The sequence below is a fragment of the Palaemon carinicauda genome, chromosome 3 (assembly GCF_036898095.1).
Source record: "Palaemon carinicauda isolate YSFRI2023 chromosome 3, ASM3689809v2, whole genome shotgun sequence".
NCBI lineage: Eukaryota > Metazoa > Arthropoda > Malacostraca > Decapoda > Palaemonidae > Palaemon > Palaemon carinicauda.
This window is the reverse complement of record NC_090727.1, coordinates 158,014,992-158,030,661: the sequence shown is the minus strand read 5'-3', so window position 1 is coordinate 158,030,661 and position 15,670 is coordinate 158,014,992. Positions and strand designations below refer to the sequence as shown.

Sequence of the window (15,670 nt, the reverse complement as noted above, 5' to 3'; positions counted from 1 at the left end):
TAGTCAAATATACCCTAGGAAGCTACTTAAAGGAACCTTCCATCAGGACGACATGGCTATCTCCCCCAAAAATAGATTTTGAGCAAACCATTCCAGACTATGCTGCGTTGTCTTCCCCCTCACGAGTGTGCCGGGAGGCGAGTTATACTCTATGCTGACAAGATGATCTCATTAGAAGTGTCTCCGATAAGAAAAGGAGGAGCATCTCCTCATTCCTGTAAGGACCTTAGAAATGAGCCTTGCATCCCCCCCGCCCTTTTTATTGGAAGATCCTGATTCTCTGACTCCAATTTGTTCAGGATGAGTCAAGAGATTTGTCATTTCCGTACAGTACTGAGAGGATGGTTGGACAGTTTCGGCTGTCCCCCCCCCCCCCCCCCACCCACCAGAGTTGGCAATCCTGTACTTTAATTTTCAGACCAGGTCTCTCCCTCCCAAGCAGCCTGTCATACCTAGAATTTCGTCCAAGAGGAGCTACAGGGGGGTCCCCCTCCCACAGCCTAGGCAGGCCAACAGGTCTAAACAGGTCGTCTCTCCCAGCCGTCATGACGTCATTGAATGTGCCGCCATCTTGATATGTAAGCCTATTCTTCTGTATCATGGAGATGTTAGAAAAATGTATTCCGTCCATTGGATAGTAGAGGACGTAGCAATCTATACAGTCTCACCGGAGTTTTATAAACTCTTGGCCAGGGACTGAAAAGATAGACCCCGTTCTTTCACTCTTGACGTTCACGACTTCCAGGATAGGCATTCTTTGGAACGCTATTCTTTTCAGGAAGGGTTTCAGGGTGTGGGAAAAAGCCCCCTTTCCGAGAATCTCCCCTACATATGATGTAAATGAACTTCCTGATAGACGACATAGACACTGTCCTCGCCGTAGACGTTTTAATGAACAGAGTGCTCAGTACAGTCTCTCGCCTCATAGAACGAGTTCCAAGAGAGACTTTTAACTCCTCTGTTTCTCAATCTAGGCTTAGAAACAACAGCTCTTTCGACGGGAGTGATCTAGACTCTTCCCATTCCTTCACTGCTTCTGCTTTGTTATCACTCAAGGGAAAGGAAGGACATTAGAGTAAGGACAAAGAGCACTATCAAAACAGAAAATTACCAGCAGGACATTATCATGATTGATGATTTTCTTGAAAATAATGTGGTGCATGCAAGTTCTGGCTCTGTTGATGTACCTCCTCTTGAAACCATTATGGAGGAAAGAGGCCTCACACTTTATTAAGATCATGAGGCCAATCTACCACTTGAGAGGCCTGAATCAGCCTCCTTTAGCACAGGCTGCTAATAAACAATGTGGCATCGATATCATCTTCCAGCAGTCTCAGAACCCTAGACTTAGGTTTGATGTGGCTCTTTGTAACCAAATGAAAGACTCGAGAGTTTATGCACTTCCAGGTCTCTGCTACAGAAAACTCGTTAAAAGCGAGTAGGTTATCGAAACTTCCACCATTGCCTCTGCCACCCAAGAGACAATTTTATGTTAATTTTGGCGATTTTCAAAGCACTCAACCCATTGATCCAGATGTGGCCAATTTGGTACCTTCACATTTGGAAAAAAAATGCAGAATTTACTAGCCATGATTTCAGGTCTGGAACTGACAAATAATGAGATAGCTGCCATGGCAGCCATTCCAAATGGTTCATGGGTACACCACTGGTCTGGGGCACACTCGATTTGCTCTTTCGAGGGATCTAAGGAAGTTTTCGAGACCAGTTCAAGGAAGTCAGTAGATCAGGTGGCAAGGCCACAGAGTTTCTTCTCTTGAGAATGTTTTCCTATGGGGAAACTGCTCTGAAGAGGCACTACTGTTTTAACAAGATGCTCCAGACAACTGTCCCCTAGATATGCCACAGTTTTAAGGAACGCTGACCTAATCAACTCTCCTCTCTTCCCACAATCATGTGATGGGAGTAATTGAGAAATTAGAAAGACCAGGGCAGAGCCCAGTATCTGACCACACTGAGGTTGCCCACTCCTCAGAGGCAAACTAAGAACCCGCCCTTTAGGCAACCCCCCAACAACGACGCCTTCTCCCTCCCACAGACGAACAACAACCTGGGAGGCAGAATTCTAGGCCTAACTTTCGTTGGAGAGGTAATCCCTCTGGCTGAAGATGTGATAGTAGAGGCTCACTCTAGGGGGCTCGTCCCCAGCTTTACACCAGTGGGGAAATGCCTGTAAAGCAATTGGCAAAGGTGGCAGGGCCTAGGGGTTGAAGTCCTCAGTTCATGGTATTGCATCCCCTTCACGAACTGTCCACCTCCTCTGATCAAGAATTGGATCCTACCATACTACTGTATATGAAAGGATCATCAAAAGATCTGCTTTTGGCAGAGGAAGTCGCCAAGCACCTCGTCAGGGATGCGATAGAGGAAGTCTTAGGCGACTCTCTGGGCCGCCTCAGAAATCTATTCCTGGTAGAGAAGCTGACGGGAGGTTTGAGACCCGTCATATACAGTACCTCTCTCTCTCTCTATCTTACAGACAAGGTTCAAGATGCAGACTCCATCGGCCTCAAGAAGTACCCAAGGCTACCCTTTAGAGACGAACTGTTCCTTTTCAAGGAGCTGTGCTTTGACCTGTCTACAGCACTTCAAGTCTTCACCAAAGTCTTTTTCCTTGTCTCAGCCTAAGCTCCTGCTATGGGTATCAGGCTGTCGAGATACTTAGAATACTCGCTTCTCTTAGCAGAATCCAGAGTTCTCCTTCTGAAGCACAGAGACATGTTGCTGGATCTCTGCAAAGAATTAGGGATCCAGCTGAACCTTCAGAAGTCCAGCCTCGTCCCCAAATAATACACCAGGTACCTGGGAATGGACATAGACTCGGTGCAAGCCAAGGGCTTTCCTGTAGCAGAAAGAGGAATAGTGGGTTTAAGACTTTGGCAACAACTTTCCTGAAAGGTAACCTCCTGCCTACCTGTACATGGCAAAAGTTACTAGGCCTCCTCTCCTCATTAGAGAAACTCTTCCCCCCGGGGAGAATCTACATTCGGTACAGTGGGCTCTGAAGAACCAGTGGTCCCAAGCTTCAGATCACCCCGTAACCCTACTATGAGCACTCGGGTGATATCGGACCTCATGTGGAGGCTGAGGAAAGAGAACTTGTTAGCATGAATGTCCCTTCACGATCCTCCCCCACAATTCTTACTGTTCACAGATGCGTCTAGCCAGGGATGGAGCGGCGATATGGGAAAGGAACAGATCTCGGGCCTATGATCAGAAGAAGACTTTAAGTGCTTACTCATAAACTTTCTGGAGATGAAAGCGTTGCAACTAGCATTATTCCACTTTGCAAAGATTCTGAAAGGTCACAATATGGTATTGATGAGCGACAACTCCACATTAGTGACCTACATCTCCAAACTGGGAGGCGTAGCCTCTCTCCCGCTGTGCACTCTATCACACAGATACTCAAATACAGTCCCAGGCGATCTCTCTTTCAGCGAGATTTATCCCCAGGACAAGAAACGTCATTGCAGACCAGTTGAGCACAGTCCCAGGCAATCTCTCTCTCAGTGAGATTTATCCCTGGGAAAAGAAACGTCATTGCAGACCACCTGAGCCCTAGAGGGACGACAGTTGGTTCAGAATTGTCTTTGCTTCCTATAGTGGCGAAGTGACTTGTGACTTTGTGGGATTCACCATCTCTGGACATGATCGCCACCCACTTGAATTACAAACTCCCGTGCAGTGATGGAAGTCACATTTCAACAACTGTGAAACGGGCTAGAGTTTTACACCTTTCCACTGTCTTGTCTGATTCGTCAGATGCAAACAGAATCAGGACATCTAAGGGAGTAGTTTGGCCAGGGCACCAGCTACCCATTGAGATACTACCACTAGAGTGTTACAGCATCTTTTGACTGGCTAGACAGTACTACATTGGATCCTTTTCTCTGGTTACGGTTCATTTTACCTTTGCCTACACATAAACCGAATAGTCTGGCCTATTCTTTACATATTCTCCTCTGTCCTCTTACGCCTGACAACACTGACATTACCAAACAATTCTTCACCCAAGGGGTTTTTGCTCTGTAATTGCTCAGTAGCCACTTTCCTCTTGCTAAGGGTAGAAGAGATGCTTTAGCCATGGTAAGCAGCTCTTCTAGGAGGAGGACACTCCAAAATCAAACCATTGTTCTCTAGTCTTTGGTAGTGCCCTAGCCTCTGTACCATGGCCTTCCACTGTCTTGGGTTAGAGTTCTCTTGCTTGAGGGTACACTCAGGCACACTATTCTATCTAATTTCTCTTCCTCTTGTTTTGTTAAAGTTTATATAGTTTATATAGGAGATATTTATTTTAATGTTGTTACTCTTAAAACATTTTATTTTTAAATATTTAACTTAGCCGGTGAATATATAGCTGCAACTCTGTTGCTCGACAGACAAAAAACTATACAAAAAAAACTCGCCAGCGATCGCTATACAGGTAGCGGGTGTGCCCATCAGCGCCAGCTGTCGGCCAGATACCAAGCTCCATGTAAACAAAGACTCAATTTTCTCTCTGTCGACGTGTCGACAAGACGTACTTTACTCGCTGTTGAAACCTGGAGTTTTTCCCATCATCTTTGGTGAAGTACTATATTCTGGTTTCAGCTTTCGCAGTGCAGATGTTTTTTCTTCATCTTAAATCTTGAACTCGTTTTGAATAGATTTAATTTTTGGTGACAAAGAGAGTATGGACTTTCTTTGACTCTTAAATGGCCGACCCTTCCCTTAGACGGAAGTGTGTTTAGGCTTTTAGTAATTATCTTATCACGTTATAAATTAATTATAGATTTTCCTCTATATATTTTATATCTCTCCGCCTTTATTAGGCCTCTTCGATTAACTTTCCATTTATAATAAACATAAAAATAAATTTTAATGTTTTGTTTATATGCGACCTTTCCTGAGAGTAGGCGGTCCTAACTTGGAAACCGAAGTTAAACAACGTTGAGCCCTTTGCAATCGTAAATAGCTTTTAAAGAGCTAATGATTTAAAACCTTTTAAATGAATATTTTTAATAAATATTTTATGAAAGAATTTCTTTGAATAGTCTTCGTACTGTTTTCAAAGATGAACTAACGTTTAGTTTATTTATACTACGCAGTTTGCGCTCTATCGTTACGATAGAGAGAGAGAGTATCACGGTTTCACTTTGCAGAAAGAGTAAATCGATTCTGACGTTTTGTTCTTTCTTCTTTCAAAGCTTAAATGTTTTAAATTCTATTTTAAAGGAACTTTTTAATTGAAAAACCTTTCAGTTTTTTCCTTTGGTCAAATAACATGTTTTTTTTTGACGAAATGTAATTGGGCTCTTCTCTTAGGTGCGAAATCAAGAGAGAAAGAGAGAGAGAGATAGAGACGGAGGGAGAGAGAGGAGAGAAAACGTTCCGTTCAAGCGGGTAACGTTGTTCTCGAGGTACTCTCGTCCCTAGTCTCTGTACGGGGAGAAAGGATAAAACGTTTTTAGTTTTTTATTCTCGTCCCCAGGCTATGTGCGGTGAGAGATTGAAAACGTAGTTTTGAATGAACTAGTGTTTAGTATCTTCCCCAGCCACTGAATTTTTTATCTTAAAATATGTTTTCTGTTTTTTGCTGGTATTAATGAGCTTGCATTATACGACTGATTTCGCAATTACTACCTTTTGATAAGGGTAGAATTGCGTGCTTCAGGTAGAAATCAGTAAAAGTTTCGATTTCAGTGAAATAAGTGCAAAACAGAAAATCAAAGTGATAAAGTGATATTACGCAAAGTGTTACAGTGTTGCGTCCGAGGGTTCGTCTGTTCGTGCCTGTCGTTCACCTAGTCAGGGACCTCTTGCAAGCTCCCAAGCCCAGGGGAGAAGTAATGTCGAACGACTTATGGGTTCGAGAGGCCTTGATCAACGAACAGACGTTTCCCTCTATGGTATCGGGTGTATCTTACCAAGATCTCCCCTACCATAAGGCGAGAGAGACGTTTTTTCTCCTCGTCATCCGAAGGCTTTTCGCATAAGAAACCTATAACAAGGTTTCGAAGCCCTTAAGCGAAAGTCAGTCCTTTCAGGACAGGTCCAGCGTCCTGGTTACAGCCATTAGGACAGCTCTGACCCTATGCAGTCATCGGAAAACTGCTCGCCGCCTAACAAAAGCGTAACACAGACTCCGAGAGTCTTTTTTGTTGGCAAAGTGTTGCGGTCACAGACGTTACCCTCGTCTCTTACCACAACCATTTCCGTTGATCCTTAATGGGTTGTACGGCAAGACATGCAGAATATGCTTGCCTCCCTTATGGAAGACTATTCTGCCGATTAGAGTCTAGCCGTTTATCTCATCGATATCCTGGCTTTCAGCCAACCTAACGTTCCTTTGTGCTTCCTGTTGACGTTGGCGTAGCTAAGTCACGTCAGTCAGGTTGTTTAGAACCACACTCGATGCGGTCTCGTGTGGATTTTCAGCCACATTTGGACTTTGGGCCACTTGCTGATGCTCCTGTTGACGTTCAGGACGTTCGCTAACAATCGGAGTTGACTTGTTTTGACGCTGTGCGTCAACCTCCGCATTCTAGAGTTGTTTTGACTGCTCAGTCTAGGCAGTCAAAGCAGTCTCGAGTGGACGCTGTGCGTCCTCACGCACCTGTTGTTGTTGACAGTTCACAGACTGTCAAGCAGTTACATGACGTTGCGTCCTGGTCCGCTACTAATGCACCAGTGCGTGTGGACTCTGCTTGTAAAGCATTGCCACCACGGTAGGTCTCTCCCTTGCTTGAGACTCAGCTTTTATCGGACAAGGTTCCTGTAGATGAGGAAGTTGCTGTTCCCCCTCCTACTGATATTCCCTTGAGGACTCTGTCAGACGGAGAGGAGCCTAAAGCTGCTTAGCCCTCTATGGACTTTAATTAAATCATGATGATTTTTTTTAAGGATCTTTGTCCGGATCTTTTTGTAACTGCTGCTCCTCGTTCGCCTAAACGTCAGAGCTTACACTAGGCCTAGCTACTTCGAAGCCGTTGTTTATAAGCTAGTGCTCTCTCGCTCTCCTAGAGAGCTTTACGTTTGCTAGGCGACTGGTTTATCACCAGGAGGAGTTTGGGGGATACAGCCTTTGCTTTCCCTTTTAAACTGGCTTATTGAGCGAGAATCTGATATGACACGAGAGAAGTTCTCGGCTTGGGAGTTCATGCCTCTGCCCAGATAGACTTCTCAAATCTCGTAGACTCTCCCTGGCGCCTGGCCAGGAGATGCTCCAAGTTTTTTACAGGTCAACTTCACAGCTGTTTTCGAGCCTTTGAAGTTTTGCTGTACAATTATGTCATGCATAAACAAGGCTTTCAGGGATGGAAAGCGGTACCGCCTCAGTCGCTAACCCCGTCTGTTGCCGCACCTGCTCCCGTAGACCCTAAATGGGCTTTGCTGCAAGACATGCAGTCCAAGCTTGCGTCCTTGATAGAGGACTTTAATGCGGAGAAGGTTGCTGCCGAACCTTCTGGCCAACAACCTTCCAACCGGTCGGTTGTGCGTCCTGTTGACGCTGAGGTAACCTTCTCGCTTCTACCAGTTGAGGTGGTTCCTCCACCGATGCGACCCAGTGTGGGTTGCCAGCCGCACGTTGACGTTAAGCGACGCTCGGAGGTGGTTGTTGACGTTCAGGACGTTCAACAACCAGCAGAGGTGATTTGTTTTGACGCGGTGCGTCAACCTCAGCAACCCGGTATGGTGTTGACTGCACAACCCAGACGGTCTAGACAGTCTCGGGTGGACGCTGTGCTTCCTCGCGCACCCATGGTTGTTGACAGTTCACAGACTGTGCAGCAGTTCCATGACGTTGCGTCCGGCTCCGTCACGCATGCACCAGTGCGACCGGACTCAGCGAGCCAGACGTTGCCCACTCCGTTGCCGTTTCCTCATCAGTTTTCGGATGAGGAACTATCTGATGAGGACGTTGCTGAACAACAAGACGATCAGCCCCCAGAATAGATCAAGCCCTGCTATCCATCCAGAGAGATGCTGAAGAAGGAACGCTGCTCAGTCAGGCTTTGGATGAGTCTGGTGGGGACGCTGTCATCCCTGGAACAGTTTGTATCACTAGGAAGACTACACCTCCGTCCTCTTCAATACCATCTGGCTTTTCACTGGAAAAAGGACAAGACGCTAGAAGCGGTCTCGATCCCGATTTCCGGAAAGATAAAGTCTTGTCTGACTTGGTGGAAGGACAATATCAACCTAAGAGAGGGTCTTCCCCTGGCTGTTCAGACTCCCCACCACGTTCTCTTCTCGGACGCATCGGGCTGGGGCGCGACACTGGACGGTCGGGAATGCTCAGGTCTGTGGAACTCGAGTCAGAGGAGCATGCATATCAACTGCAAGAAGCTGTTGGCAGTTCATCTGGCCTTGAAAAGCTTCGAGTATCTCCTTCGAGGCAAAGTGGTGGAAGTAAACTCGGACAACACCACGGCCTTGGCGTACATCTCCAAACAAGGAGGTACCCACTCACTGACGTTGTACGAGATCGCAAGGGACCTGCTCATCTGGTCAAAAGGTCAAGACATCTCCCTAGTAACGAGGTTCATCCAAGGCAACTTGAATGTCATAGCAGATTGTCTCAGTCGGAAAGGGCAAGTAATTCCAACAGAATGGACCCTCCACAAGGATGTGTGCAAGAGACTTTGGGCCACTTGGGGCCAACCAACCATAGATCTCTTTGCAACCTCGCTGACCAAGAGGCTTCCAATCTATTGCTCCCCAGTCCCGGACCCAGCAGCAATACATATAGATGCCTTCCTCCTAGATTGGTCACATCTGGATCTCTACACATTCCCACCGTTCAAGATTGTCAACAAGGTACTGCAGAAGTTCGCCTCTCACGAAGGGACAAGGTTAACGTTAGTTGTTCCCCTCTGGCCCACGAGAGAATGGTTCACCGAGGTACTTCGATGGCTAGTAGACGTTCCCAGAAGTCTTCCTCTAAGGGTGGACCTTCTACGTCAGCCTCACGTAAAGAAGGTACACCAAAGCCTCCTCGCTCTTCGTCTGACTGCCTTCAGACTATCGAAAGACTCTCGAGAGCTAGAGGCTTTTCGAAGGAGGCAGCCAGTGCGATTGCCAGAGCAAGGAGAGCGTCCACCATTAGAGTCTACCAGTCGAAGTGGGAAGTCTTCCGAGACTGGTGCAAGTCAGTTTCTGTATCCTCGACCAGTACCTCTGTAGCTCAAATAGCTGATTTTCTCTTATACCTGAGAAAAGGACGATCCCTTTCAGCTCCCACTATCAAGGGCTACAGAAGCATGTTGGCATCAGTCTTCCGGCATAGAGGCTTAGATCTTTCCAACAATAAAGATCTTCAAGACCTCCTTAAGTCTTTTGAGACCACCAAGGAGCGTCGTTTGGCTACCCCTGGATGGAATTTAGACGTGGTGCTAAGATTCCTCATGTCAGACAGGTTTGAGCCGTTACAATCAGCCTCCCTGAAAGATCTCACTCTAAAGACACTTTCACCTGGTATGCTTAGCCTCGGCTAAAAGAGTCAGTGAGATTCATGCCTTCAGCAAGAACATCGGATTTTCGTCAGAAAAAGCCTCCTGTTCGCTGCAACTTGGTTTTCTAGCCAAAAATGAGCTGCCTTCTCGGCCTTGGCCTAAATCTTTCGATATTCCCAGCTTATCGGAGATCGTAGGCAATGAACTAGAAAGGGTCTTATGCCCTGTTAGAGCTCTTAAGTTCTATTTAAAGCGTACCAAACCTTTACGAGGCCAATCTGAAGCTTTATGGTGTTCAGTTAAGAAACCATCTTTGCCTATGTCAAAGAATGCTTTATCATACTTTATCAGATTGTTAATACGAGAAGCTCATTCACATCTGAGTGAGGAAGACCAAGCTTTGCTTAAGGTGAAGACGCACGAAGTTAGAGCTGTAGCAACTTCCGTGGCCTTTAAGCAAAATAGATCTCTGCGAAGTATAATGGACGCAACCTATTGGAGAAGCAAGTCAGTGTTCGCGTCTTTTTATCTAAAGGATGTCCAGTCTCTTTACGAGAACTGCTACACACGGGGACCATTCGTAGCAGCGAGTGCAGTAGTGGGTGAGGGCTCAACCACTACAATTCCCTAATTCCATATCCTTTTAATCTGTCTCTTGAAATGTTTTTAATGTTGTTTTTATGGGTTGTCCGGAAGGCTAAGAAGCCTTTCGCATCCTGGTTGATTTGGCGGGTGGTCAAAGTCATTTCTTGAGAGCGCCCAGATTAGGGGTTTGATGAGGTCCTGTTGTATGGGTTGCAGCCCTTGATACTTCAGCTCCTAGGGGTCTATCAGCATCCTAAGAGGATCGCGAGGCTCCGTAAGGAAGACGTACTTATAAGGCAGAGTAATCGTACAAGTCAACTTCCTTACCAGGTACCTATTTATTTTGTTTTTGTTATTTTGATAACTTCTAAAATGAAATAAAAACTCTTAGCTCATAAAATGTAAACATATTTTACTGGTCTCTACCCACCATCCTGGGTGTGAATCAGCTATATATTCACCGGCTAAGTTAAATATTTAAAAATGATATTTTAATTATAAAATAAATTTTTGAATATACTTACCCGGTGAATATATAAATTAAATGACCCTCCCTTCCTCCCCAATAGAGACGCAGTGGGACGAGGAGAAAATTGAGTCTTTGTTTACATGGAGCTTGGTATCTGGCCGACAGCTGGCGCTGATGGGCACACCCGCTACCTGTATAGCGATCGCTGGCGAGTTTTTTTTGTAGTTTTTTGTCTGTCGAGCAACAGAGTTGCAGCTATATATTCACCGGGTAAGTATATTCAAAAATTTATTTTACAATTAAAATATCATTTTTCCTTTTTTCCTTTCCTCACTGGGCTATTTTCCCTGTTGGAGCCCCTGGGCTTCTAGCATTCTGCTTTTCTAAGTAGGGTTGTAGCTTAGCAAGTAATAATAATAATGATAATAGTGGTCCCAATGTAGCTAGCAGCAGTGTTGTTCAGACCTGCTGGAACGTCTCACAGAAATTACCAGAGAACTTCCAGTGGCCAAACCTTCTATGTCAACCTCACATAAGATTCCATGACGCAATACACAGCCTGTCTCTTCACGGGTTGGAGACTATCTAGCGTCTCCCCCGAAAGAAAAGCTTTTGTAGACCAACTGCGAACAACTATCCGGATTCCACCTAAGATCTTATGCAGTAGTTTACCAGAGAAAGCGGAAAATCTTCTGTGATTGGTATTGTATTAGGAGAACAGCGTCACTCAGTCATTCTTACCCTGATTGCAGACTTTTTAGTGCAAGAAGTCCCTTTCTGTCATTGTGGTGAAAGGCTACCGCTCAAACTTCAGCTAAGTTTTCTTACTGAAAGGTCTGGATTTCTGAGCATTAATAAGTTTCGAGCAGTCTTGTCCTCCTCAAGAACCAAAACCACCCTCTTAGGATGTATGAACTTATGCATTAAGTCTTAGACAGAGACCTCACCCAGAAGACAGTCTTCCTCCTTTCCTTAGCTTCAGCCAAGAGTAAGTTAACTCCTTGGTATATCTTGCTAGGTGTCTCATTTCAGAGGATGGAGATAACTATCTTTTTGTTCCTGAATTTGTGGTCAATACCAGAATTTTGGTTGATAATGATATCAGATTTGACTTTTTCACGATCTTGTCTCTCAAAGTAGTAACTAATGACCCAGATAACACGTTACTAAGACCTGTGAGAGCCGTACGTAAATATCTAGAAAGGACGCAGTATCTGGGACCCAGGAACTCCAATTTGTTTGTGAGTGCTGGCCATTCCACAAAGGTTTCTAGGCATACCATCTCTTTTTGGTTGAGGAAAATTATCATTACATACATACATATACCAAGGCACTTCCCCCAATTTTGGGAGGTAGCCAACATCAAACAAATAAAAAAAAGGGGAACCTCTCCTCTCTACGTTCCTCTCTGCCTGACAAGGGACTCAACCGAGTTCGGCTGGTACTGCTAGGGTGCCACAGCCCACCCTCCCCTGTTATCCACCACAGATGAAGCTTCATAACGCTGAATCCCCTACTGCTGCTACCTCCGCAGTCATCCAAGGGGACCGGAGGAAGCAGCAGAGCCTACCGGAACTGCGTCACAATCGCTCGCCATTCATTCCTATTTCTAGCACGCTCTCTTGCCCCTCTCACATTTATCCTCCTATCACCCAGAGCTTTCTTCACTCCATCCAGCCACCCAAACCTTGGCCTTCCTCTTGTGCTTCTCCCATCAACTCTTGCATTCATCACCTTCTTTAGCAGACAGCCATTTTCCATTCTCTCAACATGGCTAAAACCACCTCAACACATTCATATCTACTCATATCTGCTAACTCATTTCTTACACCTGTTCTCACCCTCATTACTTCGTTCCTAACCCTATCTACTTGAGATACACTAGCCATACTCCTTAGACACTTCATCTTGAACACATTCAATTTTCCCTAGCTTCACAGAGTTATACAAGTTATATTACCTGCCTCTTCCACCCCCGAAAGTCCCAACCAGAGATAGTGGGATCTTGGCCACAAGTACAGTAGGGTCCCGAATTATGCGAGAATTTGGTCGATTAATGACCTCGTGTAAATGGAAAATCGCGAATTTCGAAACACAACTAACAGAAATAATTCCATTGCGGCCATGGCAACCAGCAATTTGCCTATTCAAATGTGTTTACTACCCATTTCCAATACTTTCTTTGTACTATACTGTATTTCTTTATAATATCAAATTGTTTTTGTAAGTAAATAAAACATTTAATATACTTTAAAGTTCTAATAACTTGAAAAATGGTTAAAATTACAACCAGGATAGGTGTAAACACCATATATTTCCCGTTATAACACAACCCAAAATACAGACACATTTTAATGTTTGTCATATCTATTGTATAATTCAACTGGTGAATAGCAAAACCATCACTCTATAGACTAGCTTGTTGTATGATTGAAAATCCAGAATTATCAAAATAAAGGCGATTTTATATCATGCGTTTCCTAAACACGCTAAAAAGACAATAGAAAACGACAACCAATGTTTTGTTTACGTTTATCTCTGATCACAACGAAGAAACAGACGCATTTATACATCTGTGTTTTTGAATTGACAGCAATTTTACCAAGTATAGATTATATGTTGAATTTGTTATTACCAATGTTCTAATTATTTTTTATTAGAACTTTCAAATAAATGAAATGAATGCCATTTATGAAATGTTTTTCTTTATGATGCCGCCTGAAACGGAAACCTTCCATTTGTTTACGCTCCATCTTCGATCATAATAAACAAACGAATGCATTAAACACACATGATCTAAGTCATAACTAATGATATTACAAACATTTAGTAAACATTATGTTATTACAAATATTTTACTTACCGTATCCATATAAATTCCTAAATTCGTAGCAAAGCTGGAAATTTTTTTTTCCTTATGCGTTTAATCCACAATAGCAAACTGCCGCTAATGACAGAGTGATAACTTACGATAATTCTAAACTGTTACGAAAGATAATTGTCCTTTCCATATCCAAAATACTTTTCCTAACTTCAGTTATAAGTCAACTTGTACCCACCTCAATTATGGATCCATATGCAAAAAAGGTAAAGAAGAAAGTACTAGGCCTATTTTTAAAGTCACCGAACAATTAGGTTACCGCTATAACGTTCGATGAGAGAGAGAGAGAGAGAGAGAGAGAGAGAGAGAGAGAGAGAGAGAGAGAGAGAGAGAGAGAGAGAGAGAGAGAGAGAGAGAGAGGGATGGTTTTAAAGTACTAAACAATAAATATGATAGGTTATAACACATTGGTGTTTATGTAATATTAACTGTATAGATGGTTTGAATAAGTTAAGAAATGGTGTAAACAATTCTTTGTTATTGTATTCGCGCGGAAGCTAGACATCAGCTGATGTGATCACAGCCAAAAGTAAAACAAAAATAAGTTAGCAATACTCGATTTTTAAAACACACCCGAAATTTTACAACATAAGTACATGTTTTATTATAGCGCAATTGACATTTAAAGAGTAAAAATTTTCTGGAATAGAATGGTGTTTCCTAAAAAATAGTGGTTTGCGGACGAAATCGGTTACCGTATTTTAAGCTATGATTGAAATGGATGTATACACGGTATAATTTTTTCGTTTTGTAATTAATTGACACTTCAAGAAAACCGATTTTGGTTTCTTCATCTATTTGTAAGTATTGTATAACGAGAGAGAGAGAGAGAGAGAGAGAGAGAGAGAGAGAGAGAGAGAGAGAGAGAGAGAGAGAGAGATTATGACGCAGAAGGTTACAGACCTAGAACAGGGGAGGATGAAGGGGGGGGGGGAGTGATGAGATAGGCTGGGTGGACTCGCAGGGGAGACGGTAGGAGACGGGGGAAAGGGGGATTTGGTTGCCAGTGGCTAAAAATAGATTCTGAAAGACGGTAAAGGGAAAAACGAATCCCATCGAATAAACAGAATAAGGAAAGGGAATAAGATCCAGAGGAATAATAGATATAATGGAATGAAAATGACTAGATGGTGTTAGTTGTGATAAGAATAATTTAGATATTTGAAATAAGAGTGTCTGAGGAGGTATAGAAGGAATTCGTGATAAATATAGAGGAATATCAAAGGATACAGTTAGTTTGCATTAAAGGGTTTGTTATCGTTTATCGGCAGTGAATAGCCTAAACTTCGGTAACGAGTCGTCAATATTTTGTCATATTTTAAACAGTATACATTTGATTTGCAAACATTGGTTTTGTAGAGTAGACGGTAAAATAAAATCTAGAGAGAGAGAGAGAGAGAGAGAGAGAGAGAGAGAGAGAGAGAGAGAGAGAGAGAGAGAGAGAGATTTCTGCCATCAAATCTCTCTCTCTCTCTCTCTCTCTCTCTCTCTCTCTCTCTCTCTCTAGATTTTATTTTACCGTCTACTCTACAAAACCAATGTTTGCAAATCAAATGTATAGCCTACTGTTTAAAATATGACAAAATATTGACGACTCGTTACCGAAGTTTAGGCTATTCACTGCCGATAAACGAACCCAGTCTACTCGTGAAAACCTTGAACGCCCAGAGGGAAAAATAAGGCTTTTAAATATACTGTACTAAACAAAAATAATGCTTTAATATACCATCATTAACACTACCATTATAATTATCGTAAGGTTGGAGAAAGATAAAGATTGCCGAGAACGTAACCACATTTCTGTTTACATTTTGTCAGCTGGACTCGCACAGTTAACAGTTGATTTCATTGTTGATGTGGAATTTTATCCTTAAATAGGCTATTCATTATGAAATTATGTTAATGAAATGTAATGTTAATATTGTTTTGTAACATTTATTATAAATCACCGTATTTAGGGCTACCAATATACTTAAAAAGACTATAGATTTGATACATTTTGTAGTGCTTGACTCGCGAACTTTGAACAGCCTCGTGGATACAGAAAATTTATTTTTGAAAAATAGCGATCGTGGAAAAGGGGAATCGTGTAATTCGAACACGCTTAATTCGGGACCCTACTGTACCAATACAGACCCTCGTAGAGGGTGGGTCATGCAATCATACCAGGTGGCCAGACAGACTGCGCCTGTAACCTGTAACCTCATTTAAATTACTTGGATTTATATAGCTAGGAAAAATACAAATTAAATTGAAAAATTTTATTTTAACCTTCAAATT

At 43.2% G+C, this 15,670-nt stretch overlaps 1 long non-coding RNA gene across 1 annotated transcript in view; it reads left to right on the top strand.

The window, feature by feature from the left end:
• LOC137638719 (uncharacterized) overlaps positions 1–15,670 on the top strand; it is a 50,654-nt gene that overhangs the window by 21,016 nt on the left and 13,968 nt on the right. The gene's annotated exons all lie outside the window — the stretch shown is intronic.